This window comes from Dipteris shenzhenensis, chromosome 22, assembly GCF_047967505.1.
Source record: "Dipteris shenzhenensis isolate YYH24624 ecotype China chromosome 22, Dip_SZ_1.0, whole genome shotgun sequence".
Taxonomy (NCBI): Eukaryota; Viridiplantae; Streptophyta; class Polypodiopsida; order Gleicheniales; family Dipteridaceae; genus Dipteris; species Dipteris shenzhenensis.
This window is the reverse complement of record NC_141617.1, coordinates 6,718,626-6,727,285: the sequence shown is the minus strand read 5'-3', so window position 1 is coordinate 6,727,285 and position 8,660 is coordinate 6,718,626.

Genomic DNA, 8,660 nt, shown 5'->3' with positions numbered 1-8,660 from the left:
CCCTCAGAGTCATGGATAAGTTTTGTACCAATATACATTTCTAGAATACTTTTTGTAAATAGCATAAATTGAAAGTTGGTAAAATTGATGTTACTTTAATCTCTAATTTCATTTGATGAAACAATTTTACATTGGGCTATGGCATTGTCTAAAAAAAGTAATTTTCTTTTTATACAAATTAGTTTATCAAATGGTTGAATTTCAACATATTTTGATATTAAGATGGGAAGGCTAGATTTGGAAGCATGAATATGACAACAGTTGTCTTTTTGAAAAATTGATGAAAATTTGGATTTTGAAACACACTTTATTGACAAACATGAATAGAATAAAATTTTTGTTTAAAAAATGAAAAACTTTTATCAGCAAAATAAAATTTTCATCCAAAAAAAGATGAATTTTGATATGTTTAATGTTTAATGTTTACAATTAATGTTTAATGTTTACAATTACTTCACATGGCATTCTTTTTTAAATACCTTATGTATTAAACAAACTATAAACTGAGATAAACAAAGTGTGAAGAACATCATGAAAGTACGAAAATGCTCATACATCATAAAAGTGGGAACAATATCATGAAAGTACCAAAATGAATCTGTACATCATCATCATCATGCTGCAAAAGTGCATCCCTATACAAGAAACATGTGAAGCCTAAACAATCAATCTGAATCCGAATCTGATAACTCTACATATGATCCTCTAGTGGAACGCTGACGTGGCTCCTGTATGACCCGCTGCCGAACCATCCGCTGTGTGCCCTCAGGCAAAGCCGGCTCAGATGGGCCAGCCTCATCACCTGCATGAGATGGGCCAGCCTCATCTTGATGAAGAGGAGGGCATGCTGCACGCGCCACTGCTACCATCTCTGCCTCCCTCGCCTTCTCTATGTACGCACGTCTCAGCTCCCATAGCCGTGCATCTGCGAATACTCGTGCCTCAAATCCAGCGCGAGTAATCGTCTGTACATGTGAAAGACGCTGGTCTCGGCCCCGCCCTAGCTGCTGCTCCACGCTGGTCTCGGCCCCGCCCTAGCTGCTGCTCCACCCACTGCTGCAATGATGTCTGCAGCTCTACCTCTCGCTCAATCCGGCGTGCCTCCTCCGCTCGTGCCTCGTCACCTGGCATGAAATCACCGTACGAAAAGCGTCGTGGAACGCATGATGCAACCACCGATGTATCCGCACCCTCCTGCATCAGCAACGCTCTCTGTGCCTCCTCCCTGTAGTGCTCTGTCAAGACTACACGGGCGAATGGATCAACAGCCTAACGATGACCAGGATATAGATCATCCATGCCCAGTCCTCTGTATGTTGCCACATCAATGTCAGCAAAGCATAGAGGGCACACTGAATGTGCCACCATGTGGCGGGTCATGCAATGGAGATGTGCGATGTGGCCGCACCCTAGTCCAAACCACCCTACGGTGTCAAACTCCTCGTGGCAGAGGACACAAGTGGCAGTAGGAAGCCTCGCTATGACTGCTGCGTCTATGGGTGTCCTAGTCGGCACATCTACAGGAGGAGCAGGGTATAGGGCCACGCTGGGGTCGATCCTATGGCACGATGGATCACGACTAATATGCCTCAACTGCAAAATATAGTGCTCTACGCGATGGTATGCTATGCGTGTCCGAATCCTCTGCTCCTCCAAATCTGTCTGCAACAGTCATACGCGAGACTCCATCTCCTGACGCAATAGATGTGCCTGCAATGCAAACATGCCACGTACATGGTGAGAATTAACCAAAAAACTTCAGTTCAAAACACGCTACAAAAAAATAAACTAACATAATCAAAATAACTAACCTCGTCCCTAGACTCGGCCAACAATGCCTCCAACTCTACAATCCGTGTGTCTCGAGTCTCCAACTCATGCTGAGGCGCCGTAGATGTGGGAGGTGGTGTAGATGTGGGATGCTCCATCGATGATCGAGGTGGGGGAGGTGGAATCGCAATAGATCTTGATAGGGCAGAGACCATGTGCTGCAAGGATGATGCCACTGAATGAACATCCCCCTAATCTGTCCTCCCACGGCTCGCAATGCCGGTGCAGGGATGGTGTGCAACTCTGGTCCCTTGCATCGATGCCGAACACCTACAATCTGACGCTCTTGATGCCCCATCCTACCACGTCCCGCTCCTGATCCTAGACGGGTACTAAGGTAGTCCACCCGATGACCAAGGACAAACTCAGCGTAAAGCTGCATGGCAAACGACCTGGCTATCTGGCGGTTGTGAGGCAATCGACCACCATTCACAGCGAGATATCTCGAATAAATGTGTGCTGCTATGATGGGGTGCCTACACCGTAAAATATGCAAGGGGAGCCCTGATCGTGGTCACATCGCCTCGGTGTGACCATCCCAAAACATATCCTCCAAGGCCTCCCTGTGATGTGACTCATGCTCAAACAACTGTCGAATGGCTCTCCAATCCAAGCCACCACCAGTGATCTCCACCTCAGCCTGTGCCTGAAAGCTATCCACAACGTCCTCAACTGTGTCCAATCGACTCAGAGCCTTAATAACTGAATCTAGGCTCGCAACCAAGTGAGGGGGTGCCCTAGCATCCTGCAGTGCCCTCATCTCAGCTCTCAGCATCTCTATCTGCATACGAATAGTGGTGCTAGAACCTGTGCGCTGGCTGGCGCATGCACAAAAAAAACACATGGAAATTAATATTCTATTTGGGTAATGAAAATAATATTCTATTCAATATGACTTATAATCTATTTACGTAATGAAAACTATTTGTACGTACTCCTTGATGAGGTAGATCCTATGCACCTACCGGTAGATGGGCCAAATGTGTGGCTCAATATTAATCAATATTATTAATAATTCTTAATTTTGATTAGAATTTTTTCACTCTAGTTGTTGCATTTTTAAACTTAGATGTCTCAAATATTTTTTCCTTATATGTTTCCCTTTTTTCATTTTTTATCCAATATGAAACTTTTCCACATGTGGTGTAAGGACCACATTGTCCACTTATGGCCCCTATACTAAGGACAGATAGTGGAGAGGTTTGGTTAATAAGACCTTCTTTGAATGCTTCACTACCTTGGGTTTGCAATAGATATGGAGGAGATAGAAGGATACCTAATACATTACTTTGAACGATACACAAGCAACGCGCATCTAGTATTTCTCGGACTACACATTAAAAAGAGAGCGGGTTCACACTACAGACCTTTTAAAGTGAGAACTTTGAGAAAATAATTAAGCCTTTTCAATATTATCTATTTTGGTTGGGCAATCCACCTCAACTAGTGGCCATTCCTATAGATCATCACTTGGTTCAAGACATTTTGTATAAGACTCACTCGACTTCTAGTTGTAAAAATAGTTTTGGAATGAGATCATCCACATACGTAGCAACAACAAAGGGCACAAGATCCCTAGAAGAGGATTCAAAAACTTTGAAAATTAAATCCTTGGATGTCCCTATGCAATGGGAAGGGTTGCATACGATAACTAATGTTAATTTTGGTTGAGCTCAAGTAATAAGCATCACCGTTGCCTATGGTTGGACTAGCAAGAAAGAGACCACCCTTGCTTACAATCAAACTAGCATATAACTCCTTGAGCATGTGGTTGACATTCCATGTGTGACATAGTTTCAACGAGGGAAAGGAGATATGTAGCATCCATACTATTTTGGTTATGAGGTGGTTCACGTGATTATTGTTACAAAGTCTTTTTGGGAAAACATCTTAGTCATTTGTAAAAGACAAGATAAATGTTGTTAACATTAGTCATAGGTTTCCCTACAGTGCAAAAAGGGATGTATGTGTGCCACATGGTGAGCTGCCATGTAGCAAACAACATGGAATGGGATGCTTCAAATGTCGACTCTTGAAGGTTATGGAGTTCTCTCTCTCTTAAGTCGATTTGAGGCTGCTCAACTCAGACAAATGTTATGCAACATGGATTTCTCTCTTCAACTAGATCCACCCGACAAATATTCCTCAACACAATGAATATTGACTTCATTTCAAAGTTTGGCATTTCAAAAATAGCTCCTAACCAATCCTTATAGTGGCCCATACTATTATCTATGATCATTAAGGGATGATTAGGAGAGATTCAGTCATTAACAGGCTCTATTTGAACTTAGGTCTATAGTTGATCAAAACACTTGCATATATTAGCATGAATGTGGAATGAATATAGATCCACTAGAGTCCCATGTGCAATGAATGTTAGGTATTCTAGTTAAACTTTCAGTTTCTCTATGGCGTATTTCTTTCTTCTTATACATATAAGAGAAGTAGATGAATTATGGAACTAGACAACAAACATGATCCAAGTGCTAGATCTAAAGCATGCCATAGTGATAGCATAAGAATCTCAAACAGTTTATAGGCACAGACCGTAATATTCGAGTTCTTGAAGACCCATCCAAATATTCTCAATCTTGTAATATTCTTTTTTCAGTTATGCTAGAGTCTATGCATAACTTAGAAGAATTAGACATTTGCAAACTATTCCATGTCTTCTTAAGGTCTAAGCCACTATTTCATGTCTTCTTAAGGGATATTGAAGATTTGGACTAAGCCACTATCTAGGCATTTCCAAGCTATAGCCTTATCATGCATGCTTAGTCTAATCAATCTATTGACTAATAGGGGACATATGCCTTCAACATATTTCCTAGTAGAATCGATCCTTACTAATTGCCAAATAGTTAAAGGATGATTTATCATTAGTAATTTCCCAATATATTAGGGAGGGATGATTACCCAAGCTTAAACCTAGTTTCCTTCTAAAGAACTTGCTTGTCCCAAAGTGTCTAGTCAACTTCAAGCTTTGGTCACCAACCATGTCACTAGTCAATCTTTAATGTCCAACTCCAATAGTTGACTAGTAGGTTTATGTTTGTGTATTAATTTGATAAGTCGAGTGAGTCTTATACAAAATGTCTTGTATCTTCATTTCCTATTTTGGTTGGGCAATCCACCTCAACTAGTGGCCATTCCTAAAGATGATTTTTAAAAACCTAATTTTTACATTTTCACATTTTGAATAAAAAATGCCTCATTAAACGTTTTTTAAATTTAAAATTTTCACATTTTAAATGATAATGCAAAGTATATTGTGAGCATATCCCATAAATGTTCCAACTCCTAGTACTTCTGTAGACCAAGACAAAATATCCACCTTTTCTCCCTCAAGAAAGGTTTGAAATGGATTATCATGATTATGAAGAAGAGACTTTGGGATGATCTCATCCCGCCGATCCCAAATAATTCGTTGTCCTTGTATGTCAATAATTTGACATTCTAGTAAATCATCGAGTGTTTCAAAATCTCCTTGCAAATACTCCAAATCCACTTTGTGGTGAATCACCTTAGTGATTATTATCACAGACCTTTTCTCACCACAACATTGAAAGTGACACAAGCTCATGGGATCAAGACTCTGTATTTTTCCAAAGGCCACCACTTCATTTTTTCTATAAAATACCACATCTAAACCCTCTTCTAGAGTGAAGTCCAGCATTGGACACATCTGGTATTTTGAACTCTGACACTCTGTAGCTATACATGTTGACCTACAATCTCACATGCGAGGACATACACAAAGAGAGAGAGATAGAGAGAAGAATAAAGAGAGAGTGTGAGAGAGCAGGAGGGGGAGGAGAGACAAGGAGAGGGGATTATATAACCTATTATGTACTATTACATATATTATATATATATATACAACACTAACCCATACAGTTTCACTAAAGTTACAATTTCACCATTTGGCCCAATTTTGCTCTGGCTTACACATGGCCCCGACTGGGCATTTTCCTGTCAAATTGGCTTGGGGGAAGTTTTGAGGGAACCAAGGAGAGTTTCTTTAAACAAGAAATTGAATTTTTCCCAAATAATGTTCCCAACATTGGCCATTTGGACATAGGCTCAAAATTTCTAAAATTTTTTGTGCAAATTATATTTATTTGATATTCTCCCCTCTAGGAAAAAGGTATTTGATTAACAAATTTGCATTTGCCATAAAACATTTACGCAATAATTGGCCACTTGAGCATAAGAACCAAAATCTTTAATTTTATAATCCACATTAAAACCTTTAATTTGATAGTCCACATAAAATTTGAATATATATATATATATATATATTTATACATATTTAATAATATATATATATACATCTTATATATAAAATAATATAAATGTATTATATACATATGTGTGAGATGGTGCAAGAACTCTCTGCGCCATTGTTTCCTATTTCTTCCTCGTACCCTGCATGTTCTGGTCATCTACCTACAGCTCCATTGTCTCATTCATTTCCCATGGACCCCCATCCGGTTGCCACTTTGTTCCCTATTTCTATCTTTCACTCGGATGTTATGTTCCGTCTGATGCTACAACAAATTGCATCCTTGCTACAGCTTCTGTTCATCCGTCTCCTATTCCGTCTAATGCTCCATCAATTGTTGCTCCTTTTACCTTTAAATCTTCCGCTTCCCTTCTCTTAGTCTCTATAGGGGGGAAAATTATGATTCCATTTGATCGTGCTTGTTTTACTTTTAAGTCCTCCACCAATGCCTCTACGAGGAAAAAGCAAGCCCTTGATCCCTTTGACTCTTCTCAGCTTGACAAAACGCTTAAATCTGACTTCATCGTCGCTAAAAAGGGATCTTCTAGGCTCAAGATTCACTTTTGCCACTGTGTCGGGCTCTCCCTCTGGACTCTTTTCTTGATAGTATCTGTCACACACAACAATTGTCTCTATTTCATGGGTAGAGTGATGAATTCATCTTCCTTATGTGCCTGGTCAATAGTAGGTGTTGGGGTGGAGAAAACTTCCTCTTTTATTTTTCTTGGAAAAGGTCTTTATTGTGCAAGATGTATTGATGTGCAAACAGTATACCAATTGGTCAGTAAGGTAGGGGTGCATGGCATAGGTTACTTTGCATATGTTATGCCTTGGGATCCTCTTTTTGACCCAATGAAGAACCTCATGTAATTCTGTCCTGTCTCCTCTATTGCAGCTCTTTTGGGAAAAGTGTTGCATCTTCCCGAGCAGGATTTTTTGGTTTTGAGCAGAGACATCCAAGTCTGTGACTTGTGGGATATAGATCAAGCGATGCCTTCATGTTTAGATCTTGATTTTGGTATGACCCATCCTTTTCACATTTTCTTAAAATTTGCTTCCTTCCCAAATGCATGTTACAAATGCAAGCAAGTTGGTCATTTTTTTGGGTATTGCCTTATATCCGCAAGTCATTTGAATTGTGTAAAAGGTGCTTTGCCCCTCCCTTGGGTTCCTTTTCCTCTCCATTACAAAAAATTAGAACAACCCAAGCATAAAAAAGAATGGAGACGGGTGAACACTCAAGGAAAAGCTTCTGTTACAGTGTCAAATCCTTTCCAAACTCTTTCTTGCCAGGATACCCTCATGCCGGACTCTCAATTGTAGAAGTCTCAACTCGCTCCTCTTGATGATCCTTCTTCCTCCAATGCTTCCACTTCTTCCATTGTTGTTATCTCTGATCTTCATGAGCCTGAATTGTAGCTACATGTGGATATATCTCCCTCGGATATAGTTCCTGATGGTCTTGAGGACTTGCAAGTGGATTTTAAAGAATAGGACACACAGTTGGATCTCTCTTCTTTTGATATAAACAATGGAGAGAGTGCAAGATTCTCAGGATGCTTCTCCAAAAAGTACTTCTATAATTGAGGATATGCATCCTAGTTGTAACAGGTTTTTGACCCAGTGATTTAACGGTTTCGTCATCCTACATATGTCAAAAAGAATCCCAAAGGTCAAAATAAATTTTACTCAAATTTTATTGATGGCACCACTACTTTACTCAATAGTTCTTTGTTACAATAGGAGATCAATTTGGAGGATATTATCTTTATATTGCCACCTGGAGGAGTGTAAATTCATATTTTCCTCCTTATGTTTTTTGATAAATTCCCTAGTTACTTTTCAACTTTTCAAGTTCTTGGTTAACTTCCTGGCTTTCCCCAAGGGCCTTCTTGTAATCTTTTCAATTTTGGACTTCATGGTGGGTTTTTGTAAGAAAACAATATGTCTGTGCTCAACAGATAACAAGATCTGGTACGCAAGAGAGAAAAGCAGATAGTATGGAGAATCAAAAATTTGATTACTGTAGAACTGATACAATAGATGGCGCTGCCTCCCAACCGTGCGCTCCTATGAAAGAAGCTTCGATGGTGAGCTGAAAATAGTAGAGGACGGAGGCTGGATGCTAAGGTATCAGGGTTGCTGTAGCCAGTGATGAAATGGGCTTCACAGGCTTGCTCTTATATAGCCACCACAAGTAGTCGGTTAGAGCCAATTGGGTGACCAACCTAGTCTGCCCAAAACGGCCGACTGGGGGTCGGTCCCAAAATTGGCCACCGACCACACGATGGAACCGGTGCGCAAAATAGCCATCCAGGATCATCTGAGGCTCTAAACAAGCCCCGCAACCCGAGAGTGGGCTACCCCGGGAAATGCAACATCTACCCTCAGTGCGGTAAGTCATGGGATGCCTTCCCACACTTGCATGTAGACTAGTTGGCGGTGTGCCAACTCTACGTCCAGCCATCAGGCCACACATGGCCCCCATCTGGTGTCCAAACCAGGACCTACTGGATAACCGAGCTACTCAAATGCCTTCTCC